Raw genomic sequence first — 24,001 nt, 5'->3', positions numbered from 1 at the left:
TGCCTGTGGAGGACAGGGGATTTCACAGGCTGCTGTATGACCTTGCACCGTGGTATTCCATTCCATCCCACAGGACTTTAAGTTGCCGGGAGGTTCCTTTGATGTACCAGTCCACGCTAAACATGGTGAAGGTTGAGCTATCCAAAGCCAAAGGGCACACCATGCATTTCATGGCCGACTTGTAGAGCAGCCAGCAGCATGGCTACCTTTCCTTCGCCACCCACTGGCGGTAGCCTAAGGAGTTCTTGGCTGGCACTGCCAATGGTTCAAATCAAGGTACCTGTGAGGGGGGAGATATCCTTCAGGATATAAGATGCTCCTTTTGCACACTCAGGGGATGGACAAGGCACACACCTCGAGAAACATCATTCCAGTTATTGAGGACAGCTTGAAAGGGCAGTGCGGAGGTGAACCAGGGCTATGGGAGAGTGGAGCTGTAGGCTGCAATGGGAAGTTTGGCCACAAACATCCATGAATGATGGTTTGCGATCTCTGTTACTGGGGATTAAATTTCTGGAGATGCTGCATGGAGGGGAAGTGGAAGTGGTAAGGTGGTGTGAGGGTTGAGACATGGCCACCCCCTCCGATAGGAGGGAGAGGCCAAAAATATACCAGGCCATGCCTTGGAGCCCAGAGACGGTCAGGTGTCCCGGCCTTTGCTTGACTACCCAGCTGCCAGTCATGCCCCGGAGTTCATTGCAATACTTCCTTGGGAGAGGGGAGCACTGTGTCCTCTGCACAATGGATCTGGAGGGCATGCTTGCAGAGTGGGGGGGGGTGACTAAGAAGGTCCACAAGCTTGGAAGGGCCAGGATGTGCTGTAGCTGCCATGGCACTCTCTAGGCCCCGGGTCTGGGGCTCGTAGGCAGTTGTGGGTAGATGGAGGTATAGTTGGGCAGGTAGACAGTTGGTTAGGTAGGCAGGCAGGTAGGTAGGTAGAATCCCATCCAGGCCCCTCCAAGCTTGTGGACCCTCATGGTCATATGTGTAGGCATCACTTGGCCCTTGTCAGGGCTCCCAATGCCTATTTCAGTCATCATCCAGTAAGTCCATAGGAAACCATGCGCCTCTCTAAAACTATCACATGGGAAGGTAGGTGGGTGGATGATCACCTCCCAGGGCCAAAGGGGAGAAGTGTGGACACTGGACAAGACCAAGAAACCATGTCCAGGAGGCAATACAGTTCAGGGGCTCCACAGTGAATTTTACATGTATAGGAAACAGATAAACAGTTAATGAACTCAAGCAAACCCAATGGTTCATGAACATAGGGGGTGAGGGGGAATCTGTGCAAGTTTGGGGTTCAAGGTTCATGACATCCCCCTGAGCTGCAACTCCCCACAAACCCCACAAACTTCCACTTCCCAGGTTCATGCTCACCTCTAGTAGCTACTGGCACTGTTATGCAGTAGATGTTTTCTTTATACTCATATTGGTTATTTAAGAATTGCATTATTATTGCATTTATTTTGTTTGCAATCTTGACTTTTATGCAACAGGTTTGAAAGCCTTATTTTGGATGAAGGAAAAATGAATACTTCCTAATTTCTTTGCCTCTTAATAATCAAGTGAAGTAGCGAAGGTTCATGAGGATAATTTAAAATAATGAATCCATTTTCTTCAGCAATCACAGGAGGTCAGATCTGCCTGATTAGCTTCAACCCTGACTAAATTGGCAACAGCGCTAGTCTTTTTATGTTTTCACCATAACATTTTCTTTCCCTTATTTTGTTTCTTTGCAAGTAGCTTTAGGATTCCAACCAGACATTGGACGCCTTTCTTTTTTTAGGAGAGAGGGCCTTTTAAAAGGGCATTGTGGCATTTCTCCAGAGCAGGTGCCAGTTGTGTGTTGCCAACATTTCCTGATTCTGTGGCCACATAGTGGTTCCTAGATACATCCTAAGAGTCTTCATATGTAAGAATTGCTCTCTCTTACACACTGTGTCTAAGTATTGCTTACCTCAAATGGGACATATTTATACTGGTAATTTTGGACTAAAAGTCAAACCAACAAATACACATGCTACACAGAAAAACAAGCAAGTCAGAGCTCCAAATGGATGCCAAGGCTCTTGATTGGCTCCAAGACTTAATGGAGAACAAAATAACAGTTATGACTCTCTTGTCTTAACTTATAAACCCTCAATGTATTTCTCAGACCCCACAAGACCTTGAGTGGTATATGTATTTGTTGTTTTGATACTTAGTCATATGCACTAGGTATCAGGAGCTTCATGGTGTTATTTTCTATGTTTCAGAATTTCTGAAGAAGGATGTGGCCAAAAAAATAGCTTGAACCAGTGGCTTTTAAAAATTATTTACACTTTTATATGTATTTTCTAGCCATTGTTGGTTACTGGTCTGAAACAACTGAATTTTGTACTATTTGAAACAATGTTGTTTGAAAAAAGATTCTCAGTTATTGTCATGGTTTATTAATGCATGCTCAGACAGTAACCGCTGTGCTGTTTGTATTTTTGTCCAAACTAATCAGACACGTCACACCAGCACCCTTCCACCCATCCACCAATGGCCAGGCCGAAAGGATGGTCCGAAAAACAAAAGAGCCCCTCTTCTGGATCATTCAGGGGGAGTGGGGTAACAGCTGTCTGAATTCCTGATGAGACAGCATATTGCACCAAGGTCTGACACGGAAGAAGCCCAGTCAAACTGCTTATGGGCTTTACCAGCACCATCACTGGACTACATCCACCCAGACTTGACATCCAATCAGCCTCCATGTCTACATCTGGAACTACACCAGTGGTGCAGACTGGATACCGGCTGTAATCACCCAGGCAACTGGACCTGTGTTGTACTGGGTCCAGTCAGTGGACAGCCTTAAGTTCCAGCAACATGTGAACCAAGTATGTGCCAGAGGCAGGGACACTGACAGTGGCCAGCCCCATCAAGGAACTGCCAGTGATGGAGCCTGTGGACACCAGAGCTTTTGTTCCAGCCCCAACAGACCAGGAACAGCAGAACGAGAGGTGGTACCAGCAACTCCCAAGACCATCCCAAGCCCAAGCCTAATGACCAGCACCACACCATTTCATATGGTAGTTTACTATTAATATCTGGTTTGATGACTATAATGTAAGCCTGGAAAGAAATTTAATTCCAGAATGGGAAGTTTGCATGTGTGGATGGAAATGTGATGAATGTCTACATTGAAGGCGCTGCTACCTCAGTTAGCCAACTGCTCCTGTTCTCAAGATCAAATCAAAGGTTACACACACACCCCTTTGACAACAGGGAAGCAGGTTTTAGATTTGCAGTTTGAAGTCTGGAGTGAATTTCTCATGCAGTGTTATTTTCCATGAAAGTTGCTAAGAAGAGGGTGTGGGTGGGCAGATGGGCGGGTGGGTGGAGGGACTCATCTGCCATCTTGTTTGTCCAGTGAAGCTTCTCAGTCACGTTTGAATGTAGGGCAGAAGCCAAGAAAGCCTGTTGGGACTTGAAGCTCTGTAGATAGAGAGCTTTCAGATGAGAAGGTGAGGTTTGCAACATAGTTTTCCAGATGACTAGTTCTCCTGCTGCCTTCTGTTTATGATTAAAATATTTGCTTTAGGATGCTTAGGGCTGATCCTGCGTTGAGCAGGGGGTTGGACTAGATGGCCTGTATGGCCCCTTCCAACTCTATGATTCTATGATTCTGTGATTTAGAGAGAACACATTGGTGCAGTTGGTGCTGCTGCTAGGGAGTGGAAGGAAATTTCTACAGTTGATCCATTCAAATGAGCTATTTTTTCCTAAGTAAATCTCATGGTGTTCTATTGTACTTATTTCAGAGTATCCGTAGGTAAAGGTAAAGGTATCCCCTGTGGAAGCACCAGGTCATGTCTGACCCTTGGGGTGACGCCCTCTAGCGTTTTCATGGCAGACTCAATACGGGGTGGTTTGCCAGTGCCTTCCCCAGTCATTACCGTTTACCCCCCAGCTACATACAGTTAAACTTAGAATCCTATGAGGGTGGACTTGGATTTGTTTTTTTTCCCTTTTCCTCCCCCCCCTCCCCCCAATCCTTCTCTTGTACATGTAGTCTTTTTTGTTTAGTTGAACCAGTGGGCAAATACAATTAACATTTTCATTACCCTGAAATTTGTATTCATTTTGGTGATTATTTATTTATTTGTTTTTGTTTGTTTATTTCCTGCCACTCCCAAGAATGGCTTGTGGTAGGTTACAAAGTGTTCCCTCAACCATAGACCTGGCAGAAGAGCTCCATTCTGCAGAATGCCCAGAGTTCCCACAGGGCCCACAGCTCGATGGGGAGCTGATTCCACCAGGCAGGGGCCAGGACCGAGAAGGCCCTGGCCATGGTTGAGGCCAGGCTTGCTTCCTTGGGGCCGGGAATGACCAGCAAGTTAGTACCAGCAAGTTAGGGGGGCATACAACAACAGGCGGTCCCTCAAGTATGTGGGCCCCAGACTGTGAAGGGCCTTGAAGGTCAAAACCCAAACCTTTCATGGCTGAGAACCAAGGAGAGGGAGGCAGGTGTGAGGACAGGACAATGCTGCCAACACTGTTGTGCATTTTCCCCTCCATACAGGCTTACCCCTGGTCGCTCTCTGGTTGCTTACCGATGGGACGCATGAGTGAAGGTGGCAAATCGAGTTTTGGCGATTTCCCTCATTGCAAGTTAAATCTGGCCAAAACTTGATCCAGCTCCTGGACAGCCTTGGGATGCAGGCAACGTCATATGGCAGGGGCTCTAAAAGCCAGCAACATTCAAAGGCTTTCCAGTGCTAACAATTGTCCTTTGGTGAATTGGCTTTGCTTCCAGGAAAGTTCAGTCACTTTCCAATGACTGAGCTCCCATCCTCCAGTTCGCCTTTCCTTCACCTACCCCAGGCTTCTCAGGGTGGCAACTGTTAAGGAATGGACCAGGGCCTGGACCAATTATCTAGTTTGAGGATCTGCCCTCTCTTCTGATCTACACCATAACCCCAGGAAAATAGCTTCCCCTTCCATTGCAGCCATAAAGGCTTTCCATCAGAGGTCTAACTGATTTGATCCCTACCACATCTGGGAAATAGGCTGTAGATGTGGCTTATATGGGGAACCCCTTGGTCTTGGGCAACTTTTCCCGTGGGAAAAGCTTAGGGTTGCCAGCTCTGGGCTGGGAAATGCCTGAAGACATTTTGGATGGAACCAGGAGAGAATGGGATGTTTGGCTGGGAAGGCCTCCATGGAGTATAATGTTGTGGAGTCCATCCTCCAAACTCTAACTCTAATTTGGGAAATTCCTGGGGATTTGGGGGTGGAGCCTGGGGAGGGCAGGGTTTAAGGAAGGAAGGCACTCCAGTATGGTATGATATCATAGAGTTCACCTTCCAAAGCAGACATTTTTCTAGGGTACTAATCAGTTGTAATTCTGGAAATCTCTAGACCCCACCTAGAGATTGGCAACTCTAGACTTGCTATCATATATGCAGGTGTAGCAAAATAGTTACGAGCATTCATTCATTCATTCATTCATTCATTCATTTCCCGCCACTCCCTAACAGGCACGTGGCGGGTAACAACAGTCTTAAAACCCCCATTAAAACCCCCATTAAAAGATTCAAGACTCCCAACATGGCGGAAAAGGATAACCCACTCCCATCCCACTGCCAAGACAATGGAAAAAAATGGAGCAGGAATGATGTACACTTCAGATCCCGGGGGGGGGGGGGCAATAGATCTACCTCTCCAATCCCAGCTTCAACCATAGACCTGGTGGAAGAGCTCCGTCCTGCAGGCCCTGCGGAACATTGCCAGATCCTGCAGGGCCCGCAGCTCAACCAGGAGCTCATTCCACCAGGTAGGTGCCAGGACAGAGAAATCCCTGGCCCTGGTTGAGGCTAGGCTCACTTCCCAGGGGCTGGGAACGACCAATAGATTTCCCCCCACAAAGTGTAAAGCCCTGCGGGGAGCATAGGGTGATAGGCGGTCCCTCAGGTATGTGGGTCCCAACCCGTGTAAGGCCTTAAAGGTTAAAACCAAAACCTTGAACCGGATTCGGTTGATGTCGTTTACTTGGATTTTAGTAAAGCTTTTGATAAGGTTCCCCATGATGTTCTGATAGATAAGTTGAAGGACTGCAATCTGGATTTTCAGATAGTTAGGTGGATAGGGAATTGGTTAGAGAACCGCACTCAAAGAGTTGTTGTCAATGGTGTTTCATCAGACTGGAGAGAGGTGAGTAGCGGGGTACCTCAGGGCTCGGCCTGGTACTTTTTAACATATTTATTAATGATCTAGATGAGGGGGTGGAGGGACTACTCATCAAGTTTGCAGATGACACCAAATTGGGAGGACTGGCAAATACTCTGGAAGATAGAGACAGAGTTCAACGAAACCTGAACACAATGGAAAAATGGGCAAATGAGAACAAGATGCAATTTAATAAAGATAAGTGTAAAGTTCTGCATCTGGGTCAGAAAAATGAAAAGCATGCCTACTGGATGGGGGATACGCTTCTAGGTAACACTGTGTGTGATTGTAAACTAAACATGAGCAGGCAGTGTGATGCAGCGGTAAAAAAGGCTAATGCCATTTTGGGCTGTATCAACAGGGGCATCACATCAAAATCACAAGATGTCATAGTCCCATTGTATACGGCACTGGTCAGACCACACCTGGAGTACTGTGTGCAGTTCTGGAGGCCTCACTTCAAGAAGGACGTCGATAAAATTGAAAGGGTACAGAGGAGAGCGACGAAGATGATCTGGGGCCAAGGGACCAAGCCCTATGAAGATAGGTTGAGGGACTTGGGAATGTTCAGCCTGAAGGAGGTTGAGAGGGGACATGATAGCCCTCTTTAAGTATCTGAAAGGTTGTCACTTGGAGGAGGGCAGGATGCTGTTTCTGCTGGCTGCAGAGGAGAGGACACACAGTAATGGGTTTAAACTTCAAGTACAACGATATAGGCTAGATATCAGGAAAAAGTTTTTCACAGTCAGAGTAGTTCAGCAGTGGAATAGGCTGCCTAAGGATGAGGTGAGCTCCCACTCACTGGCAGTCTTCAAGCAAAGGTTGGATACACACTTTTCTTGGATGCTTTAGGATGCTTAGGGCTGATCCTGCATTGAGCAGGGGGTTGGACTAGATGGCCTGTATGGCCCCTTCCAACTCTATGATTCTATGATTCGGGCAGCAATTGGCAACCAATGCAGCTTGTTTTTTCAGGAGAGGGTGGACCATCACCTCCTTCAGCCGCTCAGGGAACTCCCTGGAATCCAGGGAGAAGTTTATAATGTCCCTGAGCTAACCTCCTATCTTCTGGCCACCTCCTTTGAGGAGTCTGGAAGGACAGGGGTCAAGAGGGCTGGTGGTCACGCTGACTGACCCCAGCAACTTGTCCACTTTGGAAGGAGAGAGCCGTCTGAAGCCATCAAACCTCGCTACCAAAGGTGGCCAATAGGCCTCCAGTTCATTAACTGTATTGTGGCAGGAAGGTCGTGGTGGAGTGACAAGACTTTATCCACAAAATAGCTCGCTAATGCCTCACAGCCAAGTTCCAACTGACTAACATTTTGGTGCCCCTCAAGGATGGTAAGAGACCTAACTACCCTAAATAATTGGGCAGGACGAAAGCTTGTGGATGCGATTTCTGTGACAAAGAACTCCTTCTTTGCCACTTTCACCGCCATCTCATACACCTTTATAAGCGTGTGATAAGATGTTCTTGCAGCTTTTTCACGAGTCTTCCACCACACTCACTCTAGTCGTTAATTTTACAGGAAGGTGGGATTGTGGGAGACCATGATCCTGTCTTCCTGCAAAAAAGAGCACAAAGCCCCAGTTAACCTCATGGTCCCATTGCACCGGCGCAAAGCTGAGTGGAGCTGAGTGGGGCTGATCTGTTCCCTCCCTGGCCACCATAGCACAGGAAGGAGCTGGGCTTTCTAGGCTTGGGTCTTTCTGTGTGCATGGGCTTGCCCCAGCCTAACCTCCTATGGCAGCCATGGCAACAGAGAGAACGCAGAAGAATCCGCATTCCCTTGCTGCTGGCCATCCGAGGCTCTGACTCAAGCCTGGAGGGAGCCAGGATGGCAGCAATGTTGTGTGCATGCAGGGATTAGCCCCGCTACCCTGCCGCCACCAGCCCAGCTTTTCTACCCCGTACATAATCTGACACTGAGAAGCATGCTCTGCAGTGGAAGATCTGCTCTGCAATACATGAAGATCTTGGCAAGCAAAAAAGTAAAGGATCCAATGTAGTGTTTCTACCATTGATAATTTTTTACTTCTAGCCTTCTTGGATGGTATTATCACATATTCAGAAACTAGTAAAAGAGCCTGCTACAGGCTTCCATGCAGTGGGCGCTAGCGAGGGTATTGTTTTTGGAGGGGCGGAGGCAGGTAGGGGCTGGAAGGGGAAGTGCTGGGTGGGCCTCCGTGCCCTCACTTACCTCTCCTTTCAAAATCAGTGTGGGGTATGGGTGGTGGCCTTGGGGTGGCAGTCCTGGGGTGGACAGGAGTCGGTCAGGCTGGCAGTGGACTTGCACCCTCAGCATCGGGGATCATGGGGCACAGCTGGCAGGGGCAGGGCGGGTCCATGGCAGTTGGTTCAAGGTAGTAGAAGGTGTGCGTGCCCTGAGGGTGGTGCTGCCGCCCAGGGGTTGCCAGACAGTCTGGGGCTGTGGCCACTGCTCAAGTCATGGCCTTCTCGCAGTGGCTGGTGGCGGTTCCTTCTTGCAGGCACGCGTGGACATATGGGGGTGCTTCCCCCTCCTCCCAGCTGTCGCCAGGGCATCTAGGCAGCCGCAGTCGGCGGCCGTCACCACCGCATTCTCAGGGCTGCCACCATCTGGTGTCATCATGGCAACTGGGGTGAGAGCAAGATAGAAGGGCATGGTGGTGCATGGCAGGTGAGGGTGGCGGCCTGGTGGTGGCTGGGACAATGTGCATGTAGGCAGCGGGCCAGCTTGGCCACTGGTGACTGTATCGGTCCAGTGGGCAAAGCAAGGCAGCGGAGGATCGGGGCGGTCAGTGGCAGGCAGCATGTGCATGTGAGGCTGGCGATGTACCTCACAGCCGGCTCCTGGAAGTGGGTGCTCCAGGGGACGGCCCAATCCAATCATGCCCATATTGGCTTGTGTGGGTGGCAGTGCAGTCCGGACATTGGATGTGGTCCCGGACAGTGCACTGCCCACAGAGTCATTTCACAAATATTAAGGAGAACAATGGTAAGGATGTACACAATTTTTGTAGGAGAGAAGGGGAAAAATAAACACAGTAGTAGTAGTTATATAACATAACAATTTAAATTATGCTTGACCATTAACTTTCCAAAATAATCACACCAGGCAATAATATCATGTGTATTTCTTGCAAATTGGGATACCAAACCCCCAGTGAAGGTTGGGGATCCTCTGCCCCCCAAGTCCTGATGCTACTGGAAGCAGCATCTGGAGAAGAATTAAAAAGAATGCCTCATCTACTTACTGGACATTCTTACCAGAGAGTTCCTGATGATTCCTTGAGCTACCTGGAACTGAGAAGGGGTAGCTCTAATAATCCCCAGACACTCTGTGCAAAGAACATCCATTTTCACCATAGAATTTCCGGTACTCCTAGAGCTACTCTACTTGCAAAGAGTGGGATCAGGCAAGATTACTGAAAGCGGTAGCAAACTAAGCACAGGGATAGGCTGCTCCAATAACAATCCACAATAACTCTTTCTATTATGTTCTGCTGAAACCAAAGTCTCAGTGCTACTAATAACTAATTGTCCACCATTAGTATTATTGTTTGGAGAGGCAGTTTTGTGTAATAGTTAAAAGTGGCAGCTTCTAATCTGGAGAGCTGGGTTTGATTCCCCGCTCTTCCACATGCAGCCACCTGGGTGACCTTAGACTAGTCACAGTCCTGTAAGAAGCTGTTCTCACAGAGCAGTCCTGTCAGAGCTCTCTTAACTTCACGTACCTAACAGGGTGTCTGTTGCGGAGAGGGGAAGGGAAGACTTTTTGAGACTCCTTCAGGTAGTGAAAAGTGGGGTATAAAAACAAACTCTTCTCCTTTTTCTTCGTGGAAACCACCTTGATTTCATGAACCCAGCAGTAATGAGTTCTACAGCTGTAAACCAACAACTGTTTTATTTACGAACTAATCTCCCTCCAAAAAGAGCCTCTTGTGGCGCAGAGTGGTAAGGCAGCCGTCTGAAAGCTTTGCCCATAAGGCTGGGAGTTCAATCCCAGCAGCCGGCTCAAGGTTGACTCAGCCTTCCATCCTTCCGAGGTCGGTAAAATGAGTACCCGGCTTGCTGGGGGGTAAACGGTCATGACTGGGGAAGGCACTGGCAAACCACCCCGTATTGAGTCTGCCATGAAAACGCTAGAGGGCGTCACCCCAAGGGTCAGACATGACTCGGTGCTTGCACAGGGGATACCTTTACCTTTACCTTTACCTTTAATCTCCCTCCTCCCACACCAGACCCAGACCCCAGATCAGACCTGGAGTTCTCTTGGAATTACATTTGAGAAATAGCAGGTTTGGAAAGCATCCAATGGCATCACATTCCCATTGAGCAACCCCACCAAAGTTTACACTCCCCAGACACTCTTTCCTGGCCTCCTCCTTTGATGGGGGGGGGGGGGACTAGAAACTGCTGAAAAGCCAGTATTGCACCAATGGTATGTTGCCACTTTTCAGTGAATAAATGGAAGTGCCATCATGTTGCCAACATGTTGCTGATACAACACCCTAGGATTTGGTGAAAACTCTATAGTTTTACCATATCATTTTGTCCAGATCCTAGAGTGCCATGTGAGTGATGATGTCAGTTCCAGAAATTTAGTGGAAGTGACATCATGGTATCTCCTATCAGCTCAAGCTAATTTCCCCCATCCCCACCTTCCTCCCTCTCGTGCTGGTGATAGTTGGCAAGCCTACTAAGGTTATTTTAGTTGTTGTTACTCAAGCAGTTGCTCAGAACAAGAGGATGGTGACTCATGCTTTTGACAGCGAGGAAAGCAAACTATGCATTTTGATCTTTTCATTCCAGAATAATGGAAATATTCCAGAATAATTTAAATATTTGATTTCACTTGTTTTCCACAAGCATTACCTTGATTCTTCAACTTTACTGCAGTTCAGTAAATACTGCATTCCCCTTGGTTAACTCTCACATTACTACACAACAGCCGTTTCCAGCGTCTGTTCCATAGCAAGATCTGCCTGCCCTTGCTTTAACAAAGCTCTGCCACATGTGTACCCCTTCATCCCTCTGCTGGCTTGCTGGGGAACAGTACTGCTTTGTGCTGACAGGTTTCTCTCTAGTTATTACTAAAGGCGGGGGATTAGTTTAGAAATAGCATCTTTCCATTTCTAATCTTCCCTTGTAACTGAATAAAATCAGATCTTTAGAAAAGAAATCCTAACATGCTTTCCCAGGGAGACTGCCTGGAATAATTTTCTATTGTTGCATAGTATTTATGTAAATCACCTTAGATATGTATGTCTGCCTGGAACAAGGCTGCTCACTACTTGAGCTGGGGGCATGGATATTTATGTCAGCTGAGCAAAAACACTTTCTGCTAGTACTGAAGTGCTGTATCTTATGTGGCAACATTGGATATACTAATTCAGTCACATAATCCAAATCAACAGAATTTGGTTCCAAGAAACCTTTATATCTGATTATTACAGGAAGAGCTCTGATCAAATTTACTCAGACAGAGCACATTAAACACAGTGAGTTTGACTCGCCAGTAAGTTTGCTTAAAGATGCACCTTTCACTCAAGTGTCTAGTAGATTTGATTCCCATTTATTTAAATAACAGATTGGCTTGTTTCAAGAGTACATCAGAAACAAGCTTTTACCAGGTGGCTAAGTCTGCACAGTCCTGATCATGCACACTGGAAGTAAATTGTACTGAAATCACTGAGAGTTACTTCCAAATCAATGAAATATGCTGCAGAGTTGGGTATAAATCTTCAAGTCATTTCTCATGATACTTTTTAACATGCTGGGAATGACATCGGTCTCTAAACATCAGGTAAATATATAACATGTGTACATTACATGTTTACACATTTTATTTTTGGTGAACAACATGCCTGCTCTCAGTGATGTACGTGTGCATCACAGATTTTAAGCCCAGATGCAATTCCCAAGAATGCCCTGATGTTCAGAAAAACAGCCCTTAAAGAGGGAAATGGGGTATGTAACTGCTGTGCCTTCCATAATCTGCAAGTATTTGACAAGAGCATCTAATTAATACTTTTAGCACACACAAAGTTATTTGCTCTGCACCGGTCTGAACAAAAAAAACACCACCCCAAACCCAGACTGTTGGCCGGTACCTGAAGAAAAGCCCTGTTGGCTGCTGTGGCGTTTCTTGCTGCGAGTGCTTCTGTCCCTGCTGCACTTCTATGGGAGGCCAGGAAAGTATGGCTGACCTGCTTCTCGTTGCCACGGACACCTAGGCTTTCAAAAAGGGAGCCGGTGGCCAATCAGGCCCTTGGGCTAGAATGCACTCAGCCTTAGGTCATGTGATGCTTCAGTGTCTGTGAGAGTGAAAAGCACTGACAATATCAGAACCAAAGGGAGCTGTCTTTGTAGGACTTCAACCCTCCCCCCTCATCGCCTCTCATTACTGGAATCCTGTTTAAAATGTGCCACAAAGCTGCAACAAGGGAGGGGGAAAGAGCCAAGAGAAGAGAAGAGATAGAGCTGTGCGAGTACACCGGACTTGTCTTCTGTGTTCCAAAATTGGATTTTGAAAACTTTGCCGCCCTTACTTCCCTGCTTCTTTTCATCTCTGCCTCTGACTGCTGCTTTCATGTGGGAAAGTTACTGACACAGCCAACCTGTCCAGAAACTAAAGGGACAGTCATGAGTCCTAAGGTTTTTCCACACCATGAGTCAACACATCCTCCAACTGCATTCCAGCCTTTGCAAGATATACCTTCGAGCCCATTTTCAAGGACAATAGCACCATTTTAAAGCTGCGCCTAGATGAAAAGATACCCGTGCAACTTTTAACATACACATGCTGTTTCTTAAAAACATCAGATGTGCTCCAGCACAAGAAAGAAGAAGCCCACAACTGACAAAATAATAATAATAATAATAATAATAATAATAATAATAATAATAATAATAATAATAATAATAATAATAATAATGTAGATAAATACATGATTAACTAAAAGATAGGACGCTGCCTAGGGAATGCCACAGTCTTGATAGAGAACGTAGGGATGTGCAGTCAGAACTTTCTTGAAAATGATCCAGCCTCAATCATGCCCTGTTTACAAATATTCAAAATGCTCAGAAATCAGACAAATTATTTCTAAGTCAGAAATGAGGAGATCTGATCAGGTGGAATAAAGTTCAAGTCTAGTGGCATCTTTACGACTAATGAAATTTTATTCACAGTATAAGTTTTCGTGCGTAGGCACACTTCTTCATATTGTTGAAATGGAAGTTACCAGTCCCTACTTATAATTAGAGAGTGAGAAGCAAATTAGCATACAACATAATGAAGATGTTTAGCAGATTCAAGGACCATAAAGGAATAATTAACTTTGTTTATATTTGTTTGGGTTTAATTCTTGGGGGGGGGGGGACTTTGCTGGTCTTAAAGGCACCACTGGACTCATAGTTTATTTTGCTGCTTCAGACAAACATTGAATATATCTCTCTGATCTGGTGGTTATTTCAATAGCTCACTATTCTGGGCTGCAAGAGGAAATCATGCAGCTTCAGAGATAATTTATGTGACAGGGACCTAAGGAACAGAATTCTGACTGGCTTCCCCACCCCCCCACCCCGCACACACACACAACGTTTCAACTTTTCACTAACCACTGTACTATCTAACTGGTTTGGGGAGGTTTTCTCGATTCTGTTCAAACAAGGACCTAGGTTTCCAGAAACATTCTGTTATCTAAGGTTGCTTGCATACTAGGAAGGCAGATGAAAGGCTTTGCTTGTACTTGCTGGCAGATAGGCTGGGCAAAGAAAGACACAAAAGTGATGACTCCCCCAACCTGACAAGGCACCCCAGGCAGATCTCATAGGCTTTGCTTGTCGTACTCATTGGTAGGAAGACAGAGTACACAGACTAGGGACTATAAAGACACAGAGGTCATGGCTTGTACTCACACAGAAGGTATGCAGGGAGACTGCATGCCTTGTGGGGAGACAAAGAGAATAATTTTGCTTGTATCTCCTAGTAGGCAGGCAGGGATGTACAGAGGGCAAGCACCCAGCTTTTATTCTCCTTAACGATAGGCAGTATGCTTGCTCTGCAGACTAACAGGAGATATTTAATGTACTTGCATATCATAGTCAAGTTTCTGAGCCACTTAGAGGGAGAGGCTAAGGTTTTGCTCCCCTCCTCCCGCTAAAACTTACCCAACCAGATGTGTTAGACAGACTGGTTATGAGAAAGGATCAGATCCACTCTCTATTTGAGACTGAACTGTTGATTCAGAGTCTTTTGACATCTGTAAAAAGTAAAGGTAAAGGTATCCCCTGTGCAAGCACCGAGTCATGTCTGACCCTTGGGGTGACGCCCTCTAGCGTTTTCATGGCAGACTCAATACGGGGTGGTTTGCCAGTGCCTTCCCCAATTGACATCTGTAGTTTCATGTAAAAACACTGAGAATCCATGCTTTTCCTTATAGCTGTTATTAGACCTGAAAAAAACAGACAGCCCCACCCTCCTGGAAATAAGGGTGGAGGAGTTTTATTGAAGAAAAGCAGACTGCAGAGGTCATGGAGATTGCACTTGTTCTATCCAACATCTTATTCCAAAGTAGGAGGCATTTTTCTCTTGGTCGGACTGATGCAGGAAATCAGGTCAACTGGGAGAAAAATGTTGAAAGACATGGAGCACATGAGATCAGGCATGAGAGGAGGTGAGGCTTCATTCCCCTTGTATATATATTCAGCTTGTAATCAACTGGCATGACGCTACATTTAACGGGTGTGCAATGCCCTAAGAGGGGTAGTCAACCTGTGGTCCTCCAGATGTTCATGGACAGCAAACCCTGGCAGGGGCTCATGGGAATTGTAGTCCATGAACATCTGGAGGACCACAGGTTGTCTCCCCCTGCCCTAAGAGATGCAGAGTCTCAAAGGAAGGTACACATCCAGTACGCACACACACACAAATGAGGGAACTGGCTCTGATCTCACCTAACATGATCTAAGATACAGCAGTGGCCACCTACTGTGCACAGCACCTTTATATTCATCTACAATTGTATCTGCCCCATCAGGAGTAGTACATGTAGCAATTAGATGGGTTTATTCTTTTTTGTTTTTTTTTTGGTAGAGAACTATGCCTGTCTTGCCTTTTGGCCAAAAATCAATATGTGTCCTAATCAAACAGGTTGACTCTTGCCATAGCACAGCATTTCTGTTGTATGCTCATTATGTTACAATGCCTTGCACTTTTGCAATCCATGTTCGTACTCAAAGAGGTGCTGATGATGGAGAAGTTGTTAGATGAAGAGTCCTCTGGATGCCATCTGGTTCTCATGTAAATGTGCAGGGATTGCTACCAAAATGTATACCATAAATCTTTCATTGTCTCTGAGGGTTTGCAACAATTAAGCTTGTGTCACCATTTTTTTTCTGTCAATGTGTTTGCAATGCCCGATGCGAATATGTTACATCAAGCCCTAAGGTAGATTCATTTACTGGAGATGCCACTGAAAAACAATCTAGGAAGAAGCAGCAAAATCTCATACCAATAAACTATTATTTCAAATCTCAACCAAAACTATTTTGCATCTATGTATATTTCAAAACTGTGCACTAATAATTTAGGTAAATTTGCACGGACTTGTTTGTGCTGTTGCTGTTGTTAGTTGCAAAGTCGTGTCCGACCCATCGCGATCCCATGGACAATGATCTTCCAGGCCTTCCTGTCCTCTACCATTCCCCGGAGTCCATTTAAGTTTGCACCTACTGCTTCAGTGACTCCATCCAGCCACCTCATTCTCTGTCGTCCCCTTCTTCTTTTGCCCTCGATCGCTCCCAGCAATAGGCTCTTCTCCAGGGAGTCCTTCCTTCTCATGAGGTGACCAAAGTATTTGTGTACATGTTCATAAAAATCAATTTTTACAGTTAAGTTTAGATTCAATGAAGAGTGCTTGCACTTGAAAGAGTCTTCTCCAGCACCAGAGTTCAAAAGCCTCAATTCTTTGATTCTCGGCCTTCCTTATGGTCCAACTTTCACAGCCATACATTGCAACTGGGAAGACCATAGCCTTGACTAGATGCACTTTTGTTGGCAGGGTGATGTCTCTGCTTTTTAGGATGCTGTCTAGATTTGCTTTAGCTTTCTCCCCCAGGAGCAAGCGTCTTTTAATTTCTTTGCTGCAGTCCCCATCTGAAGTGATCTTGGAGGCTCTTTAGTTCCTCTTCGTTTTCTACCATTAGAGTGGTATCATCTGCATATCTGAGGTTGTTGATATTTCTCCCTGCAATTTTGTTCCCAATTTGTGACTCATCTAACCCTGCCTTTCTCATGATGTGCTCCGCATAAAAGTTAAATAGGCAAGGCGACAGTATACAGCCTTGCCAAACTCCTTTCTCAATTTTGATCCAATCAGTGATTCCATGCCCGGTTCTCACTGTAGCTTCTTGACCTGCATATAGGTTTCTCAAGAGACAGATAAGATGCTCTGGTATTCCCATCTCTTTAAGAACTTGCCATAATTTGTTGTGCTCCACACTATCAAAGGCTTTAGCATAATCAATGAAGCAGAAGTAGATGTTTTTCTGGAACTCGGACCTCAGATTAGAACACAGCAAATGCCAAAGTACTGTAGCTTCAACCTCTTGTTCATTGTTTTGGACTGTGCTTTTCCTAGCTTGATGGCATGTAGCTCCAGCACTGCACATTAGACTGCATTTGCTTTGCCATGGAAATGACAAAGGAGTCCCCTTATTATTAATCCCAAAGATTAATTCATTTCTTGATTATGTAAAAAATAAGTGCCTGAAGCAAACCGAGGGATTGTCATAGAATTTAATCCATTCATTCATTCATTCATTCATTCATTCATTCATTCATCCATTCATATACCACCCTCCCCGAAGGCTCAGGGTGGTTTACAGGAAACAGGATCACGTAAGCAGGCCTTGAGCCATCTTCTGACTCACTATTCTGGGATTCCCACTGAGGCAACACATTTAATATCACAGAAGTCAGAAAGGAGGTACCTTCTTTATGATATTTACTGGCATTTGACTCAGGAATGGGGCTCAATATGCTGTGCAGAGAGCTTTAGCCAGGCAGAAAGGTAGTAGGATTAGCACAGGGATGTGTAAAAAGAATCATTGATGTCAGCACCTCATTCTTGATATAAAAGAATCAAGAGAATATATCATGAGCAGTATAAAACAGTTCAACCTTTTAATTTTAAGTCAATATAAAGAGTGATATTCCTGCAAAACAACAAAGCAATACCAACAGTTTCAGTTTATGCCTCTGACTTGGGTACATTTCCAAATGTCTTTTAATTTTTATTTTGGGGTGGGTATTTTTGCTACCTCTTAATCAAAATTGCCCTGGCATAAGGTATCCTAAAGTGTTGCTCACATAGACCGTTTATGCACTGGAGGTTTCAGGCCAGGCTGCAGGCTGGAGTTTTAGTCGTGGCAGGTTGTCCCACCTCTTCCTGCACCCACATGGGGGAGCATTTGGCCTGGTGCACCTCATCCACCCCCAATTTGTGCTCCTGCACGGGAGCTAGGGCAGTGAAGTTCCCAGTGCATAAATGGTCATATTGATGTTCTTTCTTGATTTAGTCATATCAAATTGATACAGCATGATGTAAGCTTTACATTTTATTAGTGTGGCATTACAGAAGGACTCCCCAAAAGAAAACCCAGCAAAACCCATAAGAACCAAGCAAGTTGTGAAGACATAAACTCACTCCATTGTATACCTCCAGACCTTGGAATGGGGCCCAGAAGTATTGATTTACTTTTTAATGTAATGCATGTTTATGAGAAGTAATTCAAAATCGTTCCATCAATACAAGCCTGTGTAATATTATTACTCTTCACAATTAAAGAGCTCTGTCAGCTTTCTGCAGAGGACACGTTATTTTCAGCCAATTTATAACAAGGTTAGAATAATAGGGTCCCAAGCAAACCCATCATGCTCAAATTCATTTTCGCCAAGTGAAAATGATAAAAGGACAGGGTTGTTTCTACTGGTGCAAAGATCCTAGATCTTATCTTTCTTTTATACAAGCAGTGATGTACACATAGCGAATCCTAAATATGTATAAAAACACTTGCAAATAACCCAACATGTGACCAAAAAATAATGCAATCTCTTCAATCTAGCCAGAAGAGCAAGGAGCTACTGGCAATCTTCTTTAGTCTGCTTCCTGCTCTTCTGTTTCCCCAAGACATAAGCAGCAGCACCATTATGTGGTACGTTCTAACTAGATTGGCCATCGGATTCCTCTTGAGACATGAGGCAATTTTTCACGTGCAGGTTTTCACCAAAATCAGCATGTTGACCCTTTTAAATTATTATTTGAAAAAATGGTTGCATTTATGCCTGTGCTGTTTGTTTCTGCATATAATTATGCATTTGAAGGATTTACAACAGTGAATTCTTAAGTGGAGGGCACTTCTTCCATTGTGCTAGATGCTCATTGGCAAGTCATGGTCAGCTGCAATGTTTCCTAACCACCACTCTGGCACATGCTACTGGGAGGGCCTCATGGGAATTGTAGTTCATGGACATGGAGACCTCAACAAGGAAATTCCATGGGGGCACACATCCTTTTGAATGCCAACACTACAACCATTCCCTCTCAAAGGTATACTGTTCCTCATATAGAGTGAAATGCTTGCAAATGCCTCTGAGGGATTGAATAAATTAATCTCTGCTGGTATAATGTTGTGATAGCAGAGGTGGAAGGGTCTGTGCTGAACAAGGGGTGCCTCAAGCTTCCATTGGTGTATCAGGGAATCAAGACTGTCCATTTATCTCACTGGCATATGGTGGCACAGGCGGAGGAGGTCAAAAACACACTAGTGTTTATGCATGCAAAAACAGGTGTTTTTATGACCATTGTAAAATAAAAGTTGTAGTAAAGCTAGTTTTAAATACTGCACTGAAAAGATGCAGTCACTGCTATGAGTGAGGACAATGCATGATCAAAAATACTACAGTGGGTTTTCCATGGCGAAAACAGCGGCATATGCAGAATTCTTTAAAGTCTTTTTTTCAAGGTTTTTTGCAATTTCCTGCTGTGCATAATAGTCCATGGAAACAAAACCAGGAGGAAAGGGAACCTCAATGGAAAAAGAAACCCAAACAAAGAAAAGAGGTACCCATTCAATAGAGCTGATGTTCCAAAAAAAATTGAAAATATATTATATCTAAAGAAATATAAAGATAACATAAGTCATTGAAACTCATACAAAGATCATATACAAACTGAAGAACATTAAAAATGAGCCTTTATAATTGACAAAGAGCAACAAATATTCTTACAAAAATGGAATGGCAAACAAGATTACACACAAACAATAAAGAAAAATTAAACTTATCAATTAAACAAGTAGCAACAAGGAATATTCTTGTAGTGAGAAGGCCTGATAACCAAGGCAACCAACTGAAAGCCAGCACGTAATTCACCAGTTTCACTAGGCATTTTTTCAAGGTAATAGAGGCATCTTACTCTCAGACTCAATCATGTTATAAAGCTTTCAAAGCCCACAAATTAAGAGAATATTTATCCATCTATTCCTGAGAAATTCAATTTGGAAAACCTCCAAGAAAAAGTTCCTAACCAAAAATCATGTTTTTCTCCGAACCAAAAACCATGAGTTCCTAACAAAAAAGATGAATTTCTTATGAGTTCCTAACCAAAACCCCCAACCACCTACCCATATGTTATCTCCTAACTTCTAATATTCAAATGGGCCCTGTCTTATATATTTTGGCTGGTTATCCTCCAAAATAAAGAACTGTCTTTTCTTCACAGTTCTTCTTCATCCATAGCAAAGGGTCCTTTTTTCAAGAAGTGGCGATCGTAATTATTATTATTAGCGAACAGAAAGGCTATATATAGTATTAGCAAAGATACAATTGCTGTTGTGAACTGCATCCATAGCAACACACTACTGTTCTGCAAAGTACAAAAGCAGAGAGGTCACAGGATACAAACATAAAGGCTAAAGAAGATTTGGATAATAAACTGTAGATAGAAAACCAGAGACACTGCTTCATATGGATTAAGTATATCTGCAAATGCAAGGAAGGGATCTGTTCTGCTCAATCAGAAAAAAGCCATGGTAAAACCAAGTAAATGAGAACAATGGTTTGTAGACTGAGTCAAAGCTAAATTGAAAACAACATATAGGCCCATTATGCACGGTGGGAGCTACACCATGCTGCCGCTATGCTGTTGAGGCGAGGCAGGATGCCCCGCTGTTCCCTGTGTATGCACGGGGGTGAGGCGTATGGGGCTGCCTCGGTGTAGCATGAGTACACACACTTTGCACCGGGGCCAGGAATCCTGGGACGCTGCCAGCCAGGGTAAGTGGCAGCAGCTGTGGGGGGACAGGTGGGGAGGGGCCGGGGGAGTGGGGGGGGCTCCATCCATACACTATGGCGGGGGCAGGGAGATGACCCTGCCGGCTCTGCAGAGCCCGCAGGGGCATGGGTGTCCCTACAGGGACACCGTAGGTTGGGGCCGGGCAGGCCGAAAGCCCCTGCAGGCACCCATGGTACCCCAGCCCTGCAGGCACCCGCGGTATACTAGAAGCTGTAGAAGTTCCTGCATTCACATGCCCGCTCTGGTGGTGGGGGAACCCAGTTTTGCAAACATCTTAGTCCCCTTTTTACCTTATTATGAGCCTGTCTGCCAGTCTGACATATTTGTGACATATTGACCAATTATGCATGGCAGCAGCTGTGCTGGGCCTCTTCCAGTCCCTAATGATGGGGCAGCATGACCTGCTGCTTCCCATTAACGCAGTGGGGATGAAATCCCCTGGTGCATATAGTCTGCCCAAAGTTGTCCGGGTGCACATGACACTAGGACAAGAAGGGTCCACCATGCTTTGCAGCAAGAGGGGGTGGGGGGAATTGGGGGCAGGCAATTGCCGTGTTCAGTTCCCCAGCTTCACGAAGCCTATTGTGTAGGGTGTTCCCCCAGCAGGGCCTCTGGTGGCAGCTGCAGCAAAAAAGGGAATGCAGAAGAATGCAGAATGCAGAAGAATCCACATTCCCTCCATGGACCATCCAAGGTCCTGATTCAGGCCAGGGCTGGTAGGTGGCCAGGATGACAGTGATGTCATGCACGAGCAGGCATTAGGCCTGTTGAGGTCAGCTTGGCCTTCCCACCCTGTGCATAATCGGTCATTGATAGGCAAAGAGGAGGGGGTGTAAAGCTTTGCTCATTTATCTGGAGATTATACCTGCTTGCCATAGCAAGTTGCAGCTGCTACCTTGACTAGCATGACTGGGCCATCTATTCTGTAAATGTGCTAGATACAAGCAATTAAGAATTTGTTCAAACAACTGCTTTATGCCTTTATGGTTTGAAACAGGACTCATACTTCCTTGTAAAACACAACACTTACTTTACCATTGCATAGGACACAAACTGCAAACAAGATTAGAATGATGTAATGTACTCTAAGTGAATGAGAGGTTCACTTCTACAGGTTTAGAGAGCCTTTCTTGCCACCTGAAAGGAAATGTGCATAACAACAGCAAAGGCAACCCAGTTGCCATGTGCAAGAGAGACCAAAAGAAAGTTCCTTGAGTGTAAAAAAAAAAAATGTAAGCTAAGAAGCCAGAAATAGGAAGGTGCTGGGAAAGTTTAAAGATTCATATTATATATTCAAAGGAAACAAAATAGACTGAAAGTAAAAAAAATCAATCAGATTATGAAATGGCATGTAATGTTAGCAGTCAATGAAGAAATTTGAACACAGGGGTGAAAGAGCAGTATACATGAGGTATGCAAATATTTTACTTGGGAAAAAACACATGAGGTCGTACCTAGAATTTATTTCAATATCCTTCTCCCAAAATATGTCACAATTTTAGGAAACAGTTCATCCAAAGATCTTTCCCCCTTAAATATCACATATTTACAGTAAAAATATTTATATATATAGATAAAACATAATTATACCCATCAGTGTATTCCCTTTTAAGACCCTGGCTACAACAAGACTAGCTTTATAACTAATTTCTCAGGTTCAAGAAAGCAGACTTAATTACAGGAAAGGCACTCAATTTTCTCTGGTCTACATTTGTAAGATGGAAAAATGTCTAGACAGCTTTAAAAAGAAACATACCACAGTACCCTTTCTTTAGAAGAAAGAAAGAAAGAAAGAAAGAAAGAAAGAAAGAAAGAAAGAAAGAAAGAAAGAAAGAAAGAAAGAAAGAAAGAAAGAAACCTTTTTCTTCATGAACTATTTTATAATTGAGCAGGATCATAGGAACCAGTTCTATATGCCAGAGAGAAACAACAACAAAAACCTTTGATGGAGGAGACTGCAACAAAGAATATATAGTCAGTTAATCACAGCGTTTCTTATATTAATCACTACTCTACTCCACAGCTTCTAGGTAAACTGTTACTTAATTGCATCTAATAGCTAAGACTGGCTATATACACTATAGTGGTTTTTATCATCTAAATTATGACATTAATATTATTTATTAAATTTCTATACTACCGGATGACTGAAGATGGCGCCGTGCTAGCCCATTCTGTAACGAGCTCCTGAGCCAAGCAGAGGGCCAGGAGCAGAAGCACCTGGCAGACCTGAGCGGGATGTACATATCTTGCTCACTGGTCGCCCCAGGAACCGGGAACAGCATCCTGAGGGTCCTACAGATCCGCAGAGACTAAGTTCTCTGGATCATCACTGCCTGTGCTCGGGGCCATAATGGCGTCCTTGTGGTAAACAATTTTCTAAGCTTGAAACGACCAGCCGCATAAAATCCTGCATTTTCCCCAGATTATCTCTTTCCAGCTGAAGTCTGACGAATCAACAATGCAAAGACTGTGAGTTCTCTGTTTGCTTTCCTCTTCTTTAAAGCCAGGCATTAGCCCCCCTTCTTCCCCCCTAACCAATTTACAAGGGAATTCTTTCTTCGGACGGGAGGCAAGCCAGCTAAATACACTCGTTAAAACAAACAAAAGAAAGAGCTTAAGAATTTGTTAAGGAGAGCTCAGCGGGAGATGCTGACAGAATACGGAGATTGACTAACTGATAATTCCTGATCGCCCGAACTCTCGCGTGACGCCCTGTCTGTGATCTGTGACTGTTTACAGCAATGGAAAACCTAACGAATGCACAGATCTTTCGTTTATTATGCAAAGGCAACTCAGAGATACTGAAAGTAGTCAAAAAGGTTGAAAAGGAAATTCAAGATACCAAGAAAGAGCTCTCAGACAAAATCGACGGTTTAAAAAAAATTGCTGATGAAAGCACAACTCAGCTGGCAATACACCAAACGAGAATCCAATGTCTGGAAGTTAATCAACAGGAGCGGGAGAGAGTGGCAGAAGATAAACCCGAAGCTCTGGAAGTAGAATCTAAAGCTAGGAACGTAAAAATCAAAGACGTCTCGGAAGAATTTGGGAAAACAGACCTAAGGAAGGAAATCACTGAAAGCCTGAAAGACTACTTAGAGGAAGAGATTCGGATTGACAAAGTATACAGAGTCTATTCAAAGGTGACCGCACGCAAAAAGCAACCAAGAGACATCTTTGTGGGTCCTGACATTAAGGCTGCAAGAAATACTCTACCCAAAAAGCATCAGGCGACACCGCTGAGCTTAGTGGATCAAGAAGCACAAATATTTCAAGACCTGCCAGCAGATACATCATGGAAAAGAGCACAATACCATCTTTTGTGACCACCTGAAGAATGTGACGAACAGTGGAGCAATTACCTGGTCTTTCTTAGGAAAGACAGCAGCAACTTTTAGGTTAGGGCCAATATATAATGGGAACTGATTATATATTACTTAAGATAATAACAGATTAT

At 44.6% G+C, this 24,001-nt stretch overlaps 1 protein-coding gene across 2 annotated transcripts in view; it reads right to left on the bottom strand.

Annotated features, from left to right (window-relative positions):
* Positions 1 to 24,001, bottom strand: part of RASSF7 (Ras association domain family member 7) — a 114,652-nt gene that overhangs the window by 83,542 nt on the left and 7,109 nt on the right. Inside the window, exon 1 of one of the 2 annotated variants that reach the window (XM_077321362.1) lies at positions 12,295 to 12,401. The exons of the other annotated variant lie outside the window; for it this stretch is intronic. The gene's annotated coding sequence lies outside the window, so the exon portion shown is untranslated. Of the gene's footprint in view, positions 1 to 12,294; positions 12,402 to 24,001 lie in introns of those variants that run through there. 2 annotated transcript variants of the gene reach the window in all.

Source organism: Paroedura picta, chromosome 2, assembly GCF_049243985.1.
Source record: "Paroedura picta isolate Pp20150507F chromosome 2, Ppicta_v3.0, whole genome shotgun sequence".
Taxonomy (NCBI): Eukaryota; Metazoa; Chordata; class Lepidosauria; order Squamata; family Gekkonidae; genus Paroedura; species Paroedura picta.
The sequence above is the reverse complement of the archived record's forward strand: the minus strand, read 5'-3'. Positions and strand labels throughout refer to the sequence as shown.